We start from the raw sequence: 22,701 nt of genomic DNA, 5'->3' as shown, positions 1-22,701 counted from the left end.
AAGGAATTGAAATTATAAGAGACCATTTTTTGTTTGTGTTGTTTGGGTGTGTGTGTTTTATAACAATTGACTTACACTAGAAATTGAAAACAGAACAATATCTGAAAGCTCCATCAAATACTTAAAATTAAACAACCATTTCTAATTACATGTACTTTGAAGAAGAAAGCACAAGAATAATTAGGAAATATTTTTAATTGGCTAGAAATAAATGTGCATCAAAATATGTGGGATACAACTAAAGCAGTGCTTAGAGGAAAACTGATAGCACTGAACAATGATTATACTAGGAAAAAAAGGAATTTCTCAAAGTAATCATATAATCTTTCACCTTATAATATAAAAGTGAAGATCAAATTAAATACCAAGTATTACAAAGGAAACAATAAAGTTGAGCAAAATCAATGAAAAAGAAAACATAATAAAGATAGAAAAAATATAACTCAAACCTCTTCCTATTACAGTCAGTAAAATTGATAATACTCCAACCAGATTAATTAGCGATATATCAGAGAATATATATATATATAATTATTTTATATATATGTAATTATATATAATTATATATATAATTATTAGAAATGATAGAACATCTCTGCAGAGCCTACAGACATTTTTTAAAAAAGGAATTTTATGAACATTTTGTAAGTTGGGGAATTTAAATGAGTGATCAGTTATCAATGATCACTCAAGAAGAAATAGAGATTTTGAATATTCCTATATATTAAAGAGACTAACATTGTATTTAATAAGTTCCCCACAAAGAACACTCCAGGCTCAGACAGCTTCACTGATGAATAATATCAACCATTTAAGGAAAAAAATACTATCAACTGATGAATTGCTCACAAACTCTTCTAGAAAATTAAAGAGATGGAACACTTCCAAACTCATGTTATCAAGCAACCATTACCCAGATGCTTAGACCAATAGCATTAAAGAAAATAAAACCAAATATCAATATCCCTCATAAACATAACCCTTAACAAAATTTTATTAAATCTATTATAGTGATATATTATGAAGATAATATATCATAACCATGTGGAATTTATCACCTGGATGAAAATTAAAAATCAATCAATTACATGCATTTCATTAACAAAGTAAAATTTAAAAAACCATATAATCAACAAATAGGACTAGATCCAACTAAAAAGTTTTTGCACAGCAAGGGAAATCCTCAACAAAACTTAAAGACAACCTACTGAATGGGAAAAGATATTTGCCAAGGACACACCTGATAAGATGTTCATATCCAAAATTTATAAAGAACTCAGAAAACTAAACACCAGAAAAACAAACCGAATTAGAAAGTGTGTGAAGCTGGGTTGTGGGCTCGATCCCAGTAGGGAGAGTGCAGGAGGCAGCCGATCAATGATTCTCTCTCATAATTGATGTTTCTATTTCTCTCTGAAATCAATAAAAACATATTTAAAAAAGAAAAATGTAGGCAGAAGACCTGAATAGACATTTCTTCAAAGAGGACATGAAATGGCTCAACATCACTAATCAGAGAAATGCAAATTAAAACCTCAATGAGATATCACCTCACACCTGTCAGAATGGCTATCACCAATAAATCAACGAACAACAAGTTTGGTGAGGATATGGTGAAAAGGGAGCCATTGTGCTCTGTTGATGGGAATGCAGATTAGTGCAACCACTATGGAAAACAGTATGGAGTCTCCTCAAAATCATTTAAAATGTAACCTCCTTATGACCAAGTAATTCAACTTCTGTGTATATATTTGAAGAAACCTAAAAGCCTAATTCAAAAAAATATATGCACACCTGTGTTCATTGCAGGATTATTTATAATAGTCAAGTGTCCATCAGTAGGTAAATGGATAAAAAAGCAGTGGTACATATATACAATGGAATATTACTCGGCCATAAAAAAGAATGAAATCTTACCACTTGCAACAGCATGGATGGACCTAGCAGGTATTATGCTAAGTGAAATAAGCCAGATAGAGAAAGACAAATACCATATGATACACTTATATATGGAATCTAAAGAACAAACAAAATAGAAACAGGCCTATAGATACATAGAACAAACTGATGGAGGCCGAAGAGGAGGTGTGTTGCGGGGAGGGGTAAAAAAGGGTGATGGGATAAAGAAGTACTAATTGTTAGTTACAAAATAGAAATGGGGATGTAAGGTACAGCATAGGGAATATAGTTAATAATACTGTAGTAACTATGTATGGTGCCAGGTGGGCACTTGAATTATTGGAGGAAACATTTGTAACCTATATGAATGTCTATTCACTGTGCTGTACACCTGAAACTAATACAAAAAAATTGTTGAATGCAAACTTAAATAGAAAAATACAATTTAAAAAACATGATTATCTCAGCATATACAGAAAGCTTTTGATAGCATTGGATAAAATTCAAAATCTATTTATTAAAAAAACAACTCTCAGCAGACTAGTAACAGAAAGGATCTTTCCCAACCTGATTAAGGGCCATCTTTTAAAAACCTACTGCTAACATTACATTTTGTGGGAAAATACTGAATCCTTTCCCCTTAAGTTTAGGAACAAGACAAGAATGCCCACTCTCACCATTCCTAGTCAATATCATCATCGAGGTACTAACCAAAGCAAGAAGACCAGACAAGAAATAAATTGAATAGAAAGAAGTAAAACAGTATTGTAGATGGCCTGCTTGCCTAACTATAAAATCCTAAATTATCTACCAAAATACTATTCAAACTGAAGTCAATATATACAAATTGTGTTTTATATATTAGACATTATGAACTAAATTGTGTCCCCTGGCTTGTGTCTGAGCAGAGCTCCCCCTGTGGGAGCACACTGACCACCAGGGGGCAGCTCCTGCATTGAGCGTCTGTCCCCTGGTGGTCAGTGTGTGTCATAGTGACCAGTCATTCCCAGTTGTTCTGCTGATAGGGTCAATTTGCATATTACCCTTTTATTATATAGGACTAGAGGCCTGTTGCAGGAAGATTCCTGCAAGAATAGGGCTTCCTCAGGCCTATTCCTGCAAGAATAGGGCTTCCTGAGACCGGAGAAAAGCAGAGAAGGGAGCGAAGCCCACTGAGGCAGGCTTTGCTCCCTTCTCCGCTGCCTCGCTCCCTCCCTTCCCCGCCATCTGGGCTCCCTCCCTTCCCCACCACTTCGCTCCCTCCTGTGTCTGCCGCCTCGCTCCCTTCCGTCTCTGCTGCCTCGCTCCCTCCCATGTACGCTGCCTCAGCTCCGCTCCCGTCTCTGCTACCTCAGATCTGTTCCCTTCTTCACCGCTTGGCTCCCTTCTGCAGTGCTTGGCTTCCTTCTACACTGTCTTCAGTCTTCGCTGGGTGCCTGTGTATGCAAAGTAACCTCCATCTTTATTGGGTTAATTTGCATACTCTTCTGATTGGCTAGTGGGTGTAGGGAAGGTATGGTCAATTAGCATCTTTGTATTTTATTAGTGTAGATGTGTGTGTGTGTGTGTGTGTGTGTGTAATTCACGTATATACACAAACACATACAAGTCAATATACAAAAATTATATATACATATGGCCTCAATAATTAAGATATTATGAGTCACTTTCACTACTTTATATTGTTAGAAATACATAAGCAGATTGACTACATAGTAGGCGATTATGAAAATTCCCAGGGAACTAAGGAAGCTTGAGGATACAGCTCAGCAGCTGTAAGGACACTGGTAGACACATATGTATTTAATTATAATGATTTCTGAATGTTTTTAGAATAAATGTGTGAAATCCCTTTTCCTGATATTTCCTCCAGCTGACTGCAACATTCCAGGCAGTGGTCTGATTAGCTATACAAAGCACCGTAGGCCATGTCAGAGAGATTGTGTGTCAATCTGGTTATGATTTTGCAATGGCAAATAAATTTCAACCAGAGGATCAACTCTGATAGAAAGGCAGTGACTACCTGGAGCAAAAGTATTGAGAAAGGATTTTGAGAGTTTTCTTGAACTCAGAAAGGTAGAGAACTATAGTCAAAGAAGCATGTCTACTGTGGGGATATTAGCATTCATACCTTATAATAGCCATCCCTGCCTGAAACACCATTATTGGTTCCAGGAGAGAGAAGTAGACCCCAGTTGGCATTAAATAATAGTACATGCAATCAACCTTTGACCTTTGGTGACATTCAGCTCATGCTATGTATGGAACCACCTTTTAGATTTTTTTTCTTGCTCTTTTCACAATGGCTAAACCCAAATACTAGCATTGACCTTTTGAACTTAACCATTTGATTAGCTACTTCGCAATGTTATGTAAGTGAAAAATCATTTTATCTAATTCACACACACATGTATAAGGAAAGATATGATTTCATAGAAGGGACAGCTGAAGTTCACAGAATGCTAAGTGACAAACCCAGACCTAAAACAGTTCTTTTGTTTCCAAGTTCAGTGTGCATTTCAATACTATAGACAAATATACTCAAGTTATAAGAATCAGAGTCACATATAAAAACAATATGTGATTTGGCCAAAAGTGGAAAGCTACTAAGTTGGCAAAGGAAGAAAGACTGAGCTTATCAATCTGATTAGATTTAGGATCTTCTTTTTAATGGTTAGGAATCCTTTCTGAAAGATCTCATCTACCATAGGATGTTTCATACTATTTTGTAGTGATCTATTTTCTTGTTTCTTCTCTACTCAATCATAAGCAGCTTGAAAACATTCCTTTAATCTTTCTCTACATATAGCATAACTTAGTACCTGGCATACCATCCACACCTGAAAAATTATTGGTAAATAATTACATCAGTGCAAATTATTATTTTCAATCTTTTGTCAAGAAAGTGATCTGGGAATCTGAAGAAATGTGATGATGTACCACCATTGATTTAGATACAATCTACCATTTATTAATATGAAACTAGAGGCCTGGTACTGAACTGGACACTTTAATATACATTTTTCCTTGACCACTCACAATAAATATATAAAATAAACATTATTTGAGCTTTTGTACAGATGAAGAAAATGATATTCAGAGAGACCAACTAATACATCCTATCTCACACAAGAGTCAAAGCTTTACCTTAAAAGTCCAGGGCTCTTTCCATAACAATATTAGTTAAATTGGGGAAACACATATATTTTAAGAACTGCCTGGAATATTTCCTATAATAATGATGATCAGGATTACCCATAACTCTTCAGAGATTAGTCTTTTAAATTTTGAGATCTAGAAACGTATTTGTAAAATATTTATCTTCCACGTTTAAATTGTTTTGTGTATTAGAATTTAAAGTAAAATATATTTAGCAGTATCCTGGTATATATTTTTCCTCTACTGAGTCCTAAGAAGGTCCAACTGGGTTGTAATTCAAACTTACACTAATTTTCCACTTGTAGCATACCCTCCCTCCCCATTTTGTCCTTTGGATAACCTCATAATGACTTTTACTGTATTTATGCAAGACCTTTCCAATTAGCCCCTTGGAACTTTCAAATAGAGAAGAAACAGAAAGGAATAAAAAGAGCAAAGAAGAAAAACGATGATCTGGGGTAGCATTTAACTAGCAGGAATTTTCACACTGTCAGGTCATAGAAACACAGAAAGTCGGAAGAGTCCTAGGGTTCTCGTAATCCAGCCCCATAATATTTGCAGATGTGTTTACTTTGGCATATGCAAAAGAATACAGGTTTTATAGTCAGCCAATCTGGGGTCAAATCCTGACTTTGTTACTTTCAGCTTTATAAGCCTTATTTAATATGTTGCTTTGCCTTATTTTCCCTAATTATAAAATGAGGATATTGATATCCAACTCATAGGAACCTTTAGCAGACCCTACATGGTAATACGTACGGCACTTAGCACATGTTAGGCAAATGGGAAGAGCTCGTAAGTATTAGACCTCTGTTGTCATTATTGTTTCAATACAAAGGTGCATCACTGGGGAATTCTAAATGTAGAATTGCCTGGGTATAATTGCATGGTATGGTTGCATACTGATGACATTGTTACTGTTCAGCTACTTTCAGGCAATGGTCTGGGTCTTAATAGAGGTGTTAAAAATTAAATTGAGCCACAACCCCTCTGATAAGTTTTTCATTTGGGTTCTTAAAACTATATTCTAATGATACTACCTAGAATTTCCAGGGCAGCCTTTCCTACATAAATATATAACTATTTTTCCAGTGGAATCTTCCCAATTCTTATTTTCCATTCATTCAAAATTATTTTAGTAAGCTTATTGAATGATCTCAGACTCTTTGCCTCAATTTCTCCAATACTTCTGAATGGTTTTCCTTTCTTTACACACTCCGGTCCAGGCAAAGTAGAGTGACCTATGCATCTGTGATGGGTAAATTTGGGAAGGTTAAACTGGGCATGCTCAGAGCGGGCCCTTCCCTTTTCCTCCTGGAACATGTAGTTCCCAGGAAATATATATTTTCCCTACCCCACACACCACATATTTATGTGGGCTACCCACTTTGAGAAGGCCTGTGGATATTTGACCATGTCTGTATTTATATGAGTGAATCTGTGCAATCTGGATCAGTATTAGTTTACGGCCCCACATATAAATGACATCTTCTAACTTAGTCTTATCAAAGTAAAGCTGGGAGCCAATATATTTTGTCCCCTATCTGCTAACACTTTGAGCCAGAGGGGAGTACTATTTGAGGACTTCCCCAGAAACCCCTGAGTTTAGTCTGGGATCATGAAATCATAGATTCAGACTATTTCCATTTGTTTTTGCTTGTAGCCCTTTACAAAATAGTTCTTGTGTACACTACATTGAGACATTGAAATTATGCCATCTAACAATTTTGTACTAACATGCTTATCAACTGGGTCTGTATACGATTCCAAGATATTTGGCCTTCAGATTATAACTGCTGACCTTTTTTGGAACCGAGCTAAGGTTAATCTAGAGTTGCATGACTTGCCTGCTTTTATATTATCTCTGAGGCTCTACATTGCAGAGCCTGCTAATTATACTTATGAAAACTGGAGGTCCAGACCGTGGTTTTACCCTTTAAGATAAAGTGATTTTTTTATTTTTTAATTGAATTTATTGGGGTGAGTTTGGTTAATAATAATATTATGTAGATTTCAGGTGTACAATTCTATAATACATTATCTATATATTGTATTATGTGTTCAGTACTCCAAGTCATGTCTTCTTCCAATACCATTAATCACCCTTCACCCTCTTCTACCTCCTCCCAGTAATCACCATACTGTTGTCTATGGGGTTTTTTTCTTAATTCCTTTACCCTTGTCACCCAGCTTCCCATGTTGGGGGTGGTGTGAAATAAAGTGATTTTGTAATTGGCAAATAAAGAGAAATGTGGGCACTCTCAAGTTAGAGATGCAAGTTCTGCTTGTACAGAGAAAGTAGGAAAAATAATCACAAATCCAAAACCAAAAATTCATTAAAGTGTAATGAAGGTCTGGGGTGGGGAGTGGGTACAGGATAAGAGGGGTCAATGGGGGGGTGACTTATGTAATACTTTCAACAATAAAGATTTTTTTAAAAAGAAGAAGAAAAGAAGCACACCTGTGATGCCTTAGTCTTGAGAAATAGGCTGGATCAGAAACAGTGATGGACCAAAAACAGCAAAGTAATTGAGGGTGTTTTGTAGATGAAGAGAAAATGAGGGTTCAGAAAAACAGTTTTAGTTCTAGAAATGATAGACAAAATAGTAAACTGAAGTACCGAGAAAGGAAAGAGCTAGGAATGTATTTATAAAGGGAGTTGAGCTATCAAAGGACTAACTAGTTCTGTAGGATTGGAGGAATAAGAGGGAATGGGTCAAATGAACACACATCTCTAACTGAAGATTTAAAAGATGAAACAAGAAAAAATGAAGAACTTGGGCTGAGCATGCCCGGCTTATTCTTCTCAGATTTACCAGTCAAAGAAGTCACTCCAGCTCTCTTTGGATAGACTGAGTATAGGGGAGTAGAGAGACCAGAGGTATAAAACAAATGGGGTTCTTTCCACCTAAAGAAAATGCAAGAAACAGAGGGAAAGGAGTTCCTCCTAACACCCAGCAGTGAAACACATGTGATAAGATTAATAAAGAGAAAATATAAAATTAAAACCTATAAAAGAAAGGAGGGGCAAACCCATTGACTATTGGTGTTAATATAATTCATCTATATAATAGTTGCATTTTGTTCATAATTTAGCCAAAAAAAAAAAATTCCCCATCATCTACTGCACACCAGGCATCTACTGTAAATGTATAGTTGAACTGATGTAAAGACATGGTTCTAACTTTTAAGGGCTTGCAGTAAAGTTATGAAGAAATTTAATGTGCCACTTACTAGTAAATATGATGTGTGTTAGCATAGAAGTATTCACAAGAGGCCTTGAGAGCACACAGGAGGGGTAACTAATCTGGAAACAGCTAAGCTTCAGGGTTAGTTCTTAGCCTCTTACACAAGACAAAGAGTTAACATGGTGAATTTTATAACTTTCAATATCATAAAGGAAGAAATATAGCAATTCCAAAGGGAAGACAATTTTTTTTTTCCTGGCACTAAATTGGAAAGAAATTACTTTCACGAAATTTTGTAGGAAATATTGAATGATCTAATGGGTAATGTTCTCAGCATCCATTTTTCAGCCCTTGTAAAAGTAGACATCATATGTTTGTCTCTTAGTGTGACTTTTGATGATAATAAAGAACATATTATAGTTGAATACTCATTACCAAACTTGTCACATATCAGAATTATTTTGGGATCTGTTTTAGAACACATATCCCTGGGCCTTATTTAATGAGTATGTCCTCCAGATATTAAATTCTAATAGTTTATATTCTTACCATAACTCATTCTTATTCTCTTATATCTGTATTCCCACCATAGTTGCTTTTAGATTTTTTTAATAAATATATTTTATTGATTTTTTACAGAGAGGAAGGAAGAGAGATAGGAACATCAATGAGAGAGAAACATCAATCAGCCGCCTCCTGCACATCTCCTACTGGGGATGTGCCCGCAACCCAGGTACATGCCCTTGACTGGAATTGAACCTGGGACCTTTCAGTACGCAGGCCGACGCTCTATCCACCGAGCCAAACCGGTTTCGGCAGCTTTTAGATTTTATAGAGACCTCCAGTCCATTAGTATTCCCATCTTCTCTGAATGTACTCATTCTCTCCATGTTCTCTTTCTTTTCCTGTATGATTCCTCAAGCTACCTGCTAACTAGAATCCTCATGCCCTCAAGCTACTATGGCACTGTACAGCCTCACCTATCCTGTGATAAAATTTTTGAACCTCTGTGATTTATTTTTAACAGAAGTTTATAGACATGTAAATGTAAGAAAAGATTTTAGAATTGATTATTAATACGTGTATCAAATTATCTTTAGAAAACATCTCCAAATTATGAAAGAGAATATAGCAAAATAAAGAGCAAAGGAGTTGTATGTGACACCAGCTTGCTATTTGTGTAAAATATTGGGAGATTAAGAGTAAGAAATTGAAGTTCAGCAAATTTAATAATTTTTTACAAGGTCATTCATTTAGTAAGTGGCAGATGCAGGAGTTAAATCTAAACCTGTCTAATTTCCACTAATCTGATCATGTATAAATAGCTATAATGTAAAATAGCATGTACATTATAGAAGACTAATAGAGACCCAGATTGTGGAGAGCAGCTACAGTGTTTGGACAGGTTCAAGCCTTGGACTAATGAGAGAGCACAGTCTTCTCATTGCCATGTGCAAGTCCCAGCTTAGAGGGAAGAGCCCTCCCAGCACAATTATAGCCAACAGCTATAGTTGTAAGCTTGAACCTATGGTCCCAACACGTGGCCCCACGTGCCTGAGTGATGTGGGCTTGATAGAGTTCAGGTACGTGTAATTGAGTAGGATTGAAACCCAGGAGAATGTTGTAAACATCTTGACCACGCCCTTACTTTGCCTCATAGAATTTGGCTATAAAATAAAGACATGGCTTATAGTCCATGGCGCTGTCTCTCCATCTGGGAGCAGCGTCCCACCCAGACCCAGCTCATTCTCTTGTCTGTCTTTTCTCCATCCTTCACCGCCCCCTCTCAGGGTCACTGAACCAGGCTGAGCTGGCTCGGCACATAAGCCACCCTGGGGCTGAGTATGCCATGGCTGTGTCAGCTCGCCACACCAGATAAGAACTTAAAGAAGTTCAAAAGAGGGAGAAGGATTTCTGATGGAGAGATCAAAAAATACTCAGTGAGGGTAGAGAAATTTAGTGCATCAAGGATGAATTATCTAAGAAGAGAAACAATTTGGAGCATAAAACAGCTATTGAAAAACACCAAACTTCTATCAGTAAACACATTGACTCTCTTTTGGCTTGAATTTAGAGTATTTAAGGAGAAAAAGATGGAAATACATTTAGAAATACAGGCCCTGACAAAGAGAACTTTGAATGCCAAGGTAAGGAATTTGAACTTAAAAGAGTGTTTTAAGCAAAACATGAAAATAAGTTGTAAATCCCAATTACTCTTATCTTCATGCAAACTACCTTTCTGTGAATTTACCCAAGGCAAATATTTTATTTTGGAGTCACTTTCCTTCTACAATTTTTCAACTCTCTTCCATCCTCTTATGGCAAATATTGTTCAGGGAATACAGAACTAACCAAGCTAATCTGGCCTCATTCAGAGCTGATACTGAATAGACTGCAGGGTTGAGTTTGGTGACACACTCTCTAAATCAAAGCTTCCAAACTGGGTATATGCAGGGGTATGTGAATTGAAATGTGCCAAGATTAATTCTCTCACCAATCTGGGGACCATATTAGCCCTGGAGTGTTTAGAACCCCCTGGGGATGGGTGTTTCAGGCCACAAGCTACTGTGTTCCTTCTCTCCAGTGTATTGTGCAAACATTAAGCATTATTATTCGCTATGTGTTTCATATATGTAAAAGTTGGGAGGCACTACCTTAGATGTCCTCTGTGATAAAGCTTGCAAAAGCCCAGGGGATGCTAAAGGTTTCTGGAACCCTGGGGTATATCCCAGAATTGTGGAATTTTTTAAAGACTCCCTTGTGACTCTAATATCCTACCAGGTTGTGAATCCCTATTACAGAAAGTTCTGTCCAGGAACCTAGTCTTCTAACTTCTTATCTTTGTCTCATGACAAACTATAACACAGAACATAAGAGATTCCACCCCATTCTAATTTTTGCCCAACCCCATAATGACTTCTGAACAATAGTGACCACCTCACAAACCTTTACTATAAAGACTCAATTTTACTCCTTTCAAGCTTCTGCTCCATCAGCCACACCTGTGATAACCTGAGTTCTCTGGCAAGACAAACCTTGGAAAGGACATAAACAGATACACAAACACATATTTTGATTTTCAGGTGACCCAGGAGCTTCATGGAAGTAGGCATAAACCTAGATCCATAACTGTACAATCAACTGGAGGTTTGTGAAGGGGCTTGAACTAAAAATGAAGAAAATAAGGTTCTTAAGAAAGAAAAAATATCACACCAATGGAAGTCTGGCAGAATGGGCCAGACCAGTGGTCAGCAAACTGTGGCCCCTTGAGTGTGGCTCTTCCACAAAATACCATGTGCGGGTGCGCACGTACAGTGTGATTGAAACTTCGTGGCCACACTCAAGGGGCCAAAGAGCCGCATGTGGTTCATGAGCCACAGTTTGCCAACTACTAGGCCAGACCAAATGGGCCGGATTGTTAGAGAGAGCAGCATTTCCAATTGCCCTAGCACAGTGGTCAGCAACCTGTGGCTCACGAGCCACATGCGGCTCTTTGGCCCCTTGAGTGTGGCTCTTCCACAAAATACCGACTTCTGCACATGGGCCACGAAGTTTCAATTGCACTGTACATGCGTGCCCGCAAGTGGTATTTTGTGGAAGAGCCACACTCAAGGGGCCAAAGAGCCTCATGTGGCTCGTGAGCCACAGTTACCGACCACTGCCCTAGCAGATTACATTTGAGCATTCTATCATCCAGAGAGAACCCCACCACCATTCTCCCAAAGTTACCTGTTTTCTGGAAAAAAAGAGTCATTTGAAGGAAGGATGGTATCATTAAGGCGCATCAGCTGGTTTAGAAACCCCCACTGAAAGAGCTAGCCACTTAAAACACCCCGATGGGGATGGGGTCCTAGAGATGGGTTCACAGGGAAGGCCAGCAGTGGGATGGGCAGTTGCCTCTCTAGGAATTACAAAGCTAGAGACAAGTTTGAATATATTTGTTGATTACTTTTAATATAAAATATTTGTTGCATTCTTACTAGGTACAAAGTACTGTTCAAGGCTATGGTTTGTGAGCAATCAGAACAAAGCAAAAAAAAAAAGGAATATTTGTCCTTATGTATTTTACATTTCAGAACTAGTTATTTTACATAGAAAACTCCATCTCCTCTGGAATACTCAGAAAATAATTGAATACAGGCACACCTTGTTTTATGGTGCTTCGCTTTATTGCACTTCACAGATGTTGTGGTTTTTACAAATTGAAGGCAAGACCCTCCACCAGCAAAAAGAAAGATTATGACTTGCTTTATAGCAGTGGTCTGGAACCAAACCCACAATATCTCCAAGATATGCCTGTATAAAGAACCCTGGCTGGTAATGGTAGTAGTGATAAAGAATAAAGACTGTATTTCAGGTTAATCAAATTATTGGAGGCTCAAAGCTTAGCTAATGAGTGAAGGGATACATTTTTATATTATCTTAAACAAAACACATTTAAAAAGGCTAAAGCATTTTTAATATATCCTAGTGTATGATCACAGACATTTGGGAATTATCACTGTTTTGGATCATTCTAATCACATATCCCTGTATGAATATCTAAAATCCAAAACTAATTTGGAATTACATTCTAGAGATGACCCGTGTTTCTATTTTTTTTAAACAACTTTGAGTTAAGCATCACTGAGCTTTGTGATAATTCTTAGGAATACAAAGATTAATAGAATACAGCTCCTTCCCTTAATGGGCTCAAGTTCTCATGGTGTACAAGCAAAAAAAAAAAAAAATCCATAGCATTTCATTTGCTCTAACTGACATATCTGCAAATTGCTAAAGAAGGTATCTCACTGCATCTGTTGGGAAGTGAGAGGAATCTCAATAAAGGAGGTAGCATTCGTGCTGGTTCTTGGACAATCCAAACTAATAAGTATCAGTCAACAAAGCAGAGGAGAGGCATCCCTGGCTAGAGAACAGGACTCACACAGGAGTGGCCATGTGCAAAGACAGGAAGTGTTCACAGAACCCCAAGGCACTTCAATACGGTTATAAAACTAGTAACGTATTTCTCTTTTCCCTAGCTTTCGCCAGGCTTACTTCAAGGCAATATAGATTCTGACCCTGAGGTGTATCAAAGACAGGTAATTTGACGCTACACAATATTAGAATACTTAATTAGAAAAGGCTTCCCTGACCCTTAGAATTATGTTTGCACTGTCTGCATTTTGTCTCCCATAGATGCACAGATTTTTTTCAAATAATTATGACAACAAGCACATCATACTTACTCATCTGTTGAGCAGAAGTTCTTGGGAGGTTGGTCATCTGCTGGTCAAATTCATTCTCTCTCTCTCTCTCTCATTTGTGCATGCAGTGACGACCTCACTCCATCAGCACAGGCTTATCAAGCCTTTTTATATTTAGCTAGATTGACTACAGCTGCTATTAAATTAAGGTTGTGTTATTTTTAAGCCCAGCAGGTGTAAACATTCAACGTCTGCTGCTACTGCCATTTCACCTTATAGGAGAGAAGTTGAGCAAACATGGATTAAACAGTATTTTTAAAGTAGAACAACAAGGTAGGAATTCATGGCAAGTGCTTAAAACCTTACTCCAAATTATGTCTCAAACACTGTGGCAATTAGGCTGTATGGAAAATGACTTAATCAACTCTGGAGTGTTATGAAGACATGATGAATGGGTTTTGTGTGGATTTCCTACTTAAGAGCACTTCTCTCTGGACCTGCACTGTCCAACACAGTAGTAGCCTCTACCCCAGTGGTTCTTAACCTTGGCTGCACTTTAGAATCACCTGGGAATCTTTTTAAAATCCTGATTTCTGGGCCTCATCCTCCGGAAATTCTGTTTCTTTGTTATGGGGTGGGGCCACAACATTAGTAACAATGAAACAGAATTTCCGGAGGATGAGGCCCAGAAATCAGGATTTTAAAAAGATTCCCAGGTGATTCTAATGTGCAGCCAAGGTTGAGAACCACTGCACTAACCAAAAGCAAGTACTTAAATTTATATTAAATAATATTATATATAATTTAAAATTCAGCCCCTCAACTGCATTAGATATGTTTCAAGTGCTTAATAGCCACACATAGTGCCTCCCATGTTGAGCAGCACAAATACAGAACATTTTTTATCATCACAGAATATTCTATTGCAGTGGTTCTCAACCTTCTGGCCCTTTAAATACAGTTCCTCATGTTGTGACCCAACCATAAAATTATTTTCGTTGCTACTTCATAACTGTGATGTTGCTACTGTTTTGAATCATAATGTAAATATCTGATAGGCAGGATGGTCTTAGGCGACCCCTGTGAAAGGGTCGTTCGACTGCCAAAGGGGTCTCGACCCACAGGTTGAGAACCTCTGTTCTATTGGGTAGCTTTGCTCTAGATCAGTGGTTCTCAACCTTCCTAATGCTGTGACCCTTTAATACAGTTCCTCATGTTGTGGTGACCCCCAATTTCATTGTTACAAATTGAACATAATTAAAGCATAGTGATTAATCACAAAAACAATATGTAATTATATATGTGTTTTCCAATGGTCTTAGGTGACCTCTGTGAAAGGGTCGATCGACCCCCAAAGGGGTTGCGACCCACAGGTTGAGAACTGCTGCTCTAGATTATATCTTAAATGAATTATTAATCTCTTATTTAATCAAAAGGAAAAAAATGATGCACTTGTGCCCTGGGTGCTTTGGCTCAGTGGAGAGACTGTTGGCCTTCAGGCTGAAGGGTCCAGGATTTGATTCTGGTCCAGGGCACATGCCTGGGTTTCAATGATTCTCTCTCATCACTGATCTTTCTATCTCTCTCTCCCTCCCTCTCTGAAATCAATAAAAAAATATTTTTAAAAAACTGATGCACTTGTATATGTATCTAACAAATAGATGCTATGCCCTCTGCTGTACCCTCGCAGCACTTGTTGAAGAGAGGCAGAAATAACGGCATTGGGAGGGCCGCAAGTCAATGAACTGTGTTTCTTAAAAAAATATTTTTAGGTCCTGAGATAATATCCAATAGTAGAAGTTCAGGAAATATTTGTGGATGAAGGTACCAGCTAGTCTAAATGAGCTATTTTCAGTCTAATCCTTTCTTGGCCACTTTAATATCCAATCTGCTGCAAAATCCATTAGGACAATCAATCGACTGGAGCTGTGAAGACATCCAAATCCCACTGGATCACTTATTTTCAGTGCAGAGCTTTTCATAGGACAGGTGCCATCATAGGAAAAAGATGTTAAGATATATTAGAATTATTTTCCTCTCATTCATCCAGGCTCCTAAAGGATATAATTACTCTTTACAAAGACCTTGAAAATCTGGCCCAACAAGTGAGTTCCCAGCTCCTCTCCCATGAAACTGGTTTACTCACTCGTCCTGAATATGCGTTGCTCTCTCCCACCTCTGCACATCCCTCACACATTCCCTCTCTCTGAGAATTGTTCACCCCTTCCCCAAATTCACCTAACAAAAATCCTATTATTCTTTAAGGCCTGGGGTGTCTCTTTTCCTCTATTAAGATCCCCTTCCTCCTTTCCTTAGCCTAAACGGGTCTCTTCCCTTCTCTGATCAAATCTCTTCTTGGAGGGGTTCTCTCAGCATTTAGCATAGGTCCTTCTGAAAATAAATCCTCAGTAGATATTTGGTAAATGAAACTGAGAACTCTACAGAAAAGAACAATAAGTTTATGACTACAAATGTTTTGAAAGTACTTTTAAATTTATGAAATTAATTTACATATATAATTTCATCTTCACACAATTCCCGTGGATTACATGTTTTTATCTCCCTTTTTACAGATGAGGAAATTGAGGCTTGGACAGATAAAGGGCCCTGCCTGAGTTGTGTCAGTCCCTGTTCCAGAAGTGGCACACTCAATATTCTATTTGAAGAGAGTCGAATGAAACTGCTGTATAGAATAAGACCAAGATTAGGGAAATAGGAGAGACAGTAAAGCTCTGGGAGATCCCCATAATGTGAGAAGCATTATCACATTGAGAGCTGCTACAAGAACCTGGTAAAAGCTATATCTGTGAGAGAGTCATCTTCCTCACTCATTTTCCAAGAGCAGAAAGTTCTGAAGCCCTGGCCTGGAAATGATTGGGAGAGGTTAGGAAATGCCTTGATTTCTCTCTCCTCCCTATAATGCTTCCCATTAGCCAAACCCAACCAGGAGACAGTAAGCAAGAAAACCCAAGAGATGAGTCCCTGGAGGACAGTCTCACATGACTCAGGCCGGGCCCAGGGGTAGAAGTGTGCTCTGTGCTGGAGGAGAATGGATGTAGAGAGGAAAACAGATTTTATTTAGAATTTAAAGACACACAGATATTGGGTTACAGACCATGATCCAAAATCCAGAATTTCTGTTCTTTTTACTTTGCTATAGTTTTGGCACACAAGAAATAACTCATTGCTAATAAACTATTTGCATGTGTATGTACAGTTCTATTGTCTCAATTACATTAAAACTTACCCCAAAATATAAGGATTATATCTTGTGTGGCCTAGAACAAGTGGTTTAAATGGAGAGACCTTAGTTTCCTAATCTGCAAAATATAATCAATAGTCCCTCACAGGTTGTGGCAGGGATCAAATGAGATGACATTCATAAGATGCTAGAATGGTGGTTGGCACAGAGTAGATGCTCCACATATTTCAGTTCTTTTCCTACACTTATTAAATATTCTTTATATTACCACACACAGGGCCATCTTCACACTAGAACCTCAATAAATATACATTAATCCAATAAAAATAGATTAACCAAGAAATGCAAAATATGATCTGTTTCTTGGAAATATTTGGAAAGAAGGTTCTTACGATGGGCTAATTATGAGGTTAAGTTATTCCAGGTTGTTTCTACAGAAATGACACCAGGAGGGAAGTGGAGGTTAGGATATGATCCCCTCTCTCCAGAAAACCCCTGTCTATCAGAAAAAACAGACATTTAAACAGACAATTATAATATTGGTTGAAAGGGGCTGAACATAGTTAGGTGGAGCATGGAAAAGGGAGCCACTTCCCGAGAGTCAAAGAAACCTTCAAAAAGAATTTGACATTTGAGGTGAGCCTTGGAGAATGTGTAAGAATGTGTTTGAAGAATGAACAAGCAAATTCCATAAAAAAAAATGATGAGTTGTTAAATTAAAAGATATAATGTTTACCAAATTATTTCAAACTTTCCACTGTTTTCTAACAAACATGACTGGCAGAATAGTCTATAAATATAGGCCCAAGCACCGCCACCATGAATGCAGAGTATTTTTTACGATAGTTTTATCTAAAAACATCATGCTGGCACTGACCCTATATACCAAGGTTGTGGGTTCAATCCCCGGTCAGAGTACATACAAGAATCATAAAAAAGTGGAACATATCAATGTTTCTTATTCTCTCTTTCTCTCTCTCTCAAATCAAATAAATAAATAAAAAGATCATGCCAATGGTAAATTCTATTCCAAGATATACTAGTATACTAATTTAACAAATTATTTGTCTCTCATTTTCTTTAAAAAAATAATTGGTCCTGTAAAAAAATATTTCACACTTATCCTACGGTTTCCCTTATTTCCTGGAACCTCTACCTCCTAGGTGGACATTTATTGCAGTTTCAGAAGGTGAGACAGTTGTAAAAGTTACATGTAAGCTCTTTACAAATGTGAATTACTGTTATTATTTAGAGCCTTGAAACTGAAATTGAAAAAGTGTGGTCAATTTCTCTGACCTTCTGAACCCCATGGGAGAATTAGTTTCCATACACTTTCCTTCCTTCTAATATTGGTTCAAGCTCAGTGGTCTGATGGCTGGTGGCCATTGAAAGCAAGATGGAGAAAGCGTTTCTCGGTTTGGCAATGGAGTCTGGGAATTGGCCAGCCCAACTAACTTCAGTGATTTTAATGCAAAGCACTCAGCAAATTAAACTTGTTGATTATAAAATATTTTCCATTTGCCCCCAGTGGCAGCACTTTAATAGGAAATTTAGCTTCCAGTGAAAGAGAAATGCAAAGTAAGAGTATGTATAGTTTTTCCAAATCACAAGGATTGCCTAGAGGCAAAGGGCAAGACAGAGCCTGATGAGGCATGTGGTCTGGATCTCCTAACTCCAGTCCAAGAGAAACCTTTCATTGCCTGGAGGTCCATTGTCTAAATCCAAGCATAAAAAGTTCAGTCCTAAAACAGAATGAAGGTTGGGATATAAAACCACTAATCTTTCATTATTTTATTTTCACTGTACCCTTACCAAGTAATTTTTTTTTGAATTAGGCATTGTGCAGAAGCTTGGAATGCAAAGGTAAATATGAACTGGGCCTAGCCCCTCAAAGAGCTCACCATACCATGGATGAAACAGACACATAATTAAATGATTATGAAAAAAACTAGAGGCCTGGTGCACCAAATTAGTGTACTCGGGGGCGGGGGGGGCGGGGGGAGTGTCCCTCAGCCCGGCCTGCGCCCTCTTGCAGGCCTGCGCCCTCTCGCAGTTCAGGAGCCCTCAGGGAAGCCCAGCTTCTGGCTGAGCAGCACTCCCCCTGTCAGAGTGCACTGACCACCAGGGGGCAGCTCCTGTGTTCAGCGTCTGCCCCCTGGTGGTCAGTGTGCTTCATAGCAACTGGTTGTTCCACCATCAAGCCAAACATGGCTCTCCAACATTCCACAACGGGTCCCGGATTGTGATAGGGCACAGGCCAGGCCAAGGGATCCCACTGGTGCACAATTGGGGCTGAGGAGGGACGCGGGAGGTTGGCCAGCAGGGGAGGGATGTGGGAGGGCTCCAGGGCATGTCTGGCCCATCTCGCTCAGTCTCGATCAGCAGGACCCAACAGCAAGCTAACCTACCAGTCAGAGCGTCTGCCCCCTGGTGGTCAGTGCACATATAGCAAGCAGTTGATTGGCCTTAGCATATCATTAGCATATTACACTTTGATTGGTTGAACGGCTGACTGGACGATTGGACACTTAGCATATTAGGCTTTTATTATATAGGATGTGGTAATATGCATTCAGCATTCTGGGGGCACCAAGGATAAACAACAAAGCTAGCATCTATCCAGCAGTGGAACAACCTGCCAGTGGTACAGTGAACACTAGATTTCAACCTATTTAACCAATGGCTAGAAAATTCTATATCAGCATCACTGTAGATGAATTCTACTCTGGACAGATGTATGGCCTAGATTAGTGTTTTTTTATAGCAACACTACTAACATTTTGGACCAAATAATTCTCTACTGTGGGGGTGAGGGGCTGTGGTGTAGTTAACATCCCTGCCTTCTACCCACTAGATGCCAGTAACTCCACTAGGCAATCAAAAATGTCTGCATACATTGCCAAATGGCTCCTGGGGGCAACATTACTCCCAGTTGAGAACCACTGAACTATATGTTCTTGAATGTTCCTTTCATCTTTAGTAATTGAACTAGTGGCCCAACTGGCATTACACTAATCCTGAAGGAACAGTCATTTCTCTTGCCTGATGCTGGAGTTACTTAGATATGACCACAGTTCTGAAGCCACAGACACAATCTTTACCCAGAGAGAGAAAAACTCCAATCAGAGATCTCAAAGCCCCATGCGCCCTATCTTCAATATTGTAATGCATCCTCTGCTTGGTCAATGTAAATTTAATAAAGATCTTCCGTGCTGCAGAAGCTACAGTTACTGGAAACCAGAGTTACTGACTGAGAGGGGGTGATGGCCTTGCTATTTGAGCAGAATCAGTGCTTAGAATAGAAATGTGCATTTTAACGCTGCTCTGTGTAACCTCTCCTTCAATCAGAGCAATGGTGTCTTTCATTTTATTTATCCATCCTTCTGTGCCTATGACAAGATAGAAAATGTTTGGAAGAACCATTGTACTTGGATATGGAGCCCTGGGTTTGGGTCCCAGTCAAATCATTAAACTCACTGTGTTAATTTGGACAGATTACTTCATACATTGGCTCGCTCATTCAACAAACTTTTTCCAAGTGCCTGATGCACATGGGAATCTGTGATAGCTGGCTGGGGATACACGGGGAATAACACAGCTCTCCCACTGGTTGCTCACAATAGAGAAGGAGGAGGCACTTCTCATGTCCTGTGTGATGGTGTTAATATGTCATAGGGAAGTTACAACTAGTTCTGTTTGTTTTGAGATCGGTCAGGGAGCCAGGTTCTTCCTCCAGGACCTTATCCTCATGAAAGTGTCCAACATTTCTCTCTGTTCAGTCAATTCACATTGATTGGGACTGACCATGGCATCCACATGTTACTGTGGGCTGTCTGTCAGGTAGCATATCCAGGCTGAAGGATAACTTGTTCTTTATTCCTACCATTTGCTCCCTGGGCCTCTATTGAAAGTCGCTCCTCTGTATCTCAATCAGAAGAATCCATGCCCAGTTACTCCCACCTGTCCTTCCTCTCCCATCTACATCACAACTCCACCTTTTCTTTTTCCTTCCCCTACATCTTGGCGTTATCTAATTCCATGGACGCTGCATGCATGCATCCAAGAATTTGAGACTCTATGCCAACCACAGAGGTAAACAATTTTTGCTTTATTTTGGACTGGAAGAAAGAAAAATGGAACTAAGGACCAGTGAGAGAGCAGAAGGTGAGGGAAACAAAGAAAACAGCAAGGCCAGTGCTATCAGGATAGAGCCATAAGGTTCTTGTGGAAATTCATGGGATAGTGGTAAGCACAGAGTTCTGGACCATGGCCCTTCCTAAGAAATGGCAGCTGGCAACCTTGCCATCAGTGTGTAACAACATAAACTTTTTATCCCATGGCCACACACTATTGACAATTGATGGGAATAGATCAGTGAAGAAAGAAGCTTCAAATAGGTTTTTATTTCCCTTTTCAAGGCCTCAAATTCCTCCAGTATAAAAATCAAAAGCTTGATTAGGGAATCTCTAGACCATTAATAATTCAGTGAGACTTGGATTCCTTTTTTCCACCAATATCCCTGCTATCCTTTTCTCTTACATAAGAAGTGCTGCTTGATCTAGATGTGGGGGCTGCAGGATTAGGTGAAAAGGACAGACAACCCAAGGGAGAAGCTCAGTAACCTGTGAATGGAATATCAGAATTTGGGGAGCTACAATGAACACCTTCACATCTTGCATACTTTTTAAAAATAATACTCCACAAAATGTAGTCCCTTGGGGTGATGTAGAACTCCTTTAATTAAACTTTGGAAGCAAATAAATAGGAATCATAGGGATAAACAAAACTTTCCAATTTTTAACTCACTAGGGAGGTCTCCTGAGCCTCCATCCTCTGGGTAGAAATCCAGAGTGAGACCCTATCCACTTTCTTTTTTATTTTTATTGAATTTATTTGGGTGACATTGGTTAAAAAATTTATATAGGTCCAGGTGTACAATTCTATCATACATCATCTGCATATGGTATTGTGTGTTCACCATTTATCCCCCCTTTACCCTTTCCTACCACCCCCAATCCCCTCCCCTCTGGTGATCACCATCCTGTTGTCTGTGTCTATGAGGGTTTCTTTTGTGTTTTTTCTTTGCTTAATTCCTTCACCTTTTACACCTATCCCTGCAATTGCAGCCCCCCCCCCCTCCTCTGACAGCTTGTTAGTCTGTTCTCTATCTATACGTCTGTTTCTGTTTTGTTTGTTAGTTCATTTTGCTCATTAGATTCCACATATGAGTGAGATAATATGGTACTTGTCTTTCTCTGACAGTCTTATTTCACTTAGCGTAATGCTCTCCAGGTCCATCCATGCTGTTGCAATGGGTAAGATTTCCTTTTTTATGGCCGAATAGTATACAATGGAATACTACTCAGCCTACCCACTTTCAAAGGGTTCTCCTGAGAGACTGATCCACTATGATGTAAGCATTGCTGTATTTTGTGACTCTAGAGCATGGGCTTGCAGTGAAACTGGAGTGGATATTCTAGCACCTCTAATTACTTAATAGCTGCTGTTGGGAATAACAACTGAGCCTCAGTTTGCTCATCTGTGAAATTAGGAAGCTGAATATACCTTGCAGTGCATTGTCAACACTGTACCTACTTCATTGTAGGTACCTCTTTTACCCCAGTATTCCAGCATCCCACCCATAGTAACCATGCATTAAACATTAGTTGCATTCACCTCCCACTTCTCCATTCCCTTTTTAAAGGGCGCTTTAATAGGCGCTCATGTTAGGCCACAAAGATATCTTCTTCTTACCATAATTAAGCAACTTGAGAAATCCTGTGAGGTCGATAAATTTGGAAAACGCTTACATAAAACAGAATATAAAATGGCAAGTCCTGCCATCAGAAGCCAGTAAAAGTCAATTGCTTTATGCGACACCTCTACAAATGGCATTATGTCATTGCATAATATTAGTAAGAAATTGTAAGATTTTGTTCAGGCCAATAAAATGTAATGAGTCTCACATCATCTACCAATATAAAAATAAATTGAAAGAAAGTAATATTTAACAGAGAAAATAACAAGCTTCCAACTTCTTGGCTTTTTCTGTGTTTGAGGAACTTTA

This window comes from Myotis yumanensis, unplaced genomic scaffold, assembly GCF_028538775.1.
Source record: "Myotis yumanensis isolate MYYU_CA2020_CCGP unplaced genomic scaffold, mMyoYum1.0.hap1 SCAF_2, whole genome shotgun sequence".
Lineage (NCBI taxonomy): Eukaryota > Metazoa > Chordata > Mammalia > Chiroptera > Vespertilionidae > Myotis > Myotis yumanensis.
The sequence above is the reverse complement of the archived record's forward strand: the minus strand, read 5'-3'. Positions refer to the sequence as shown.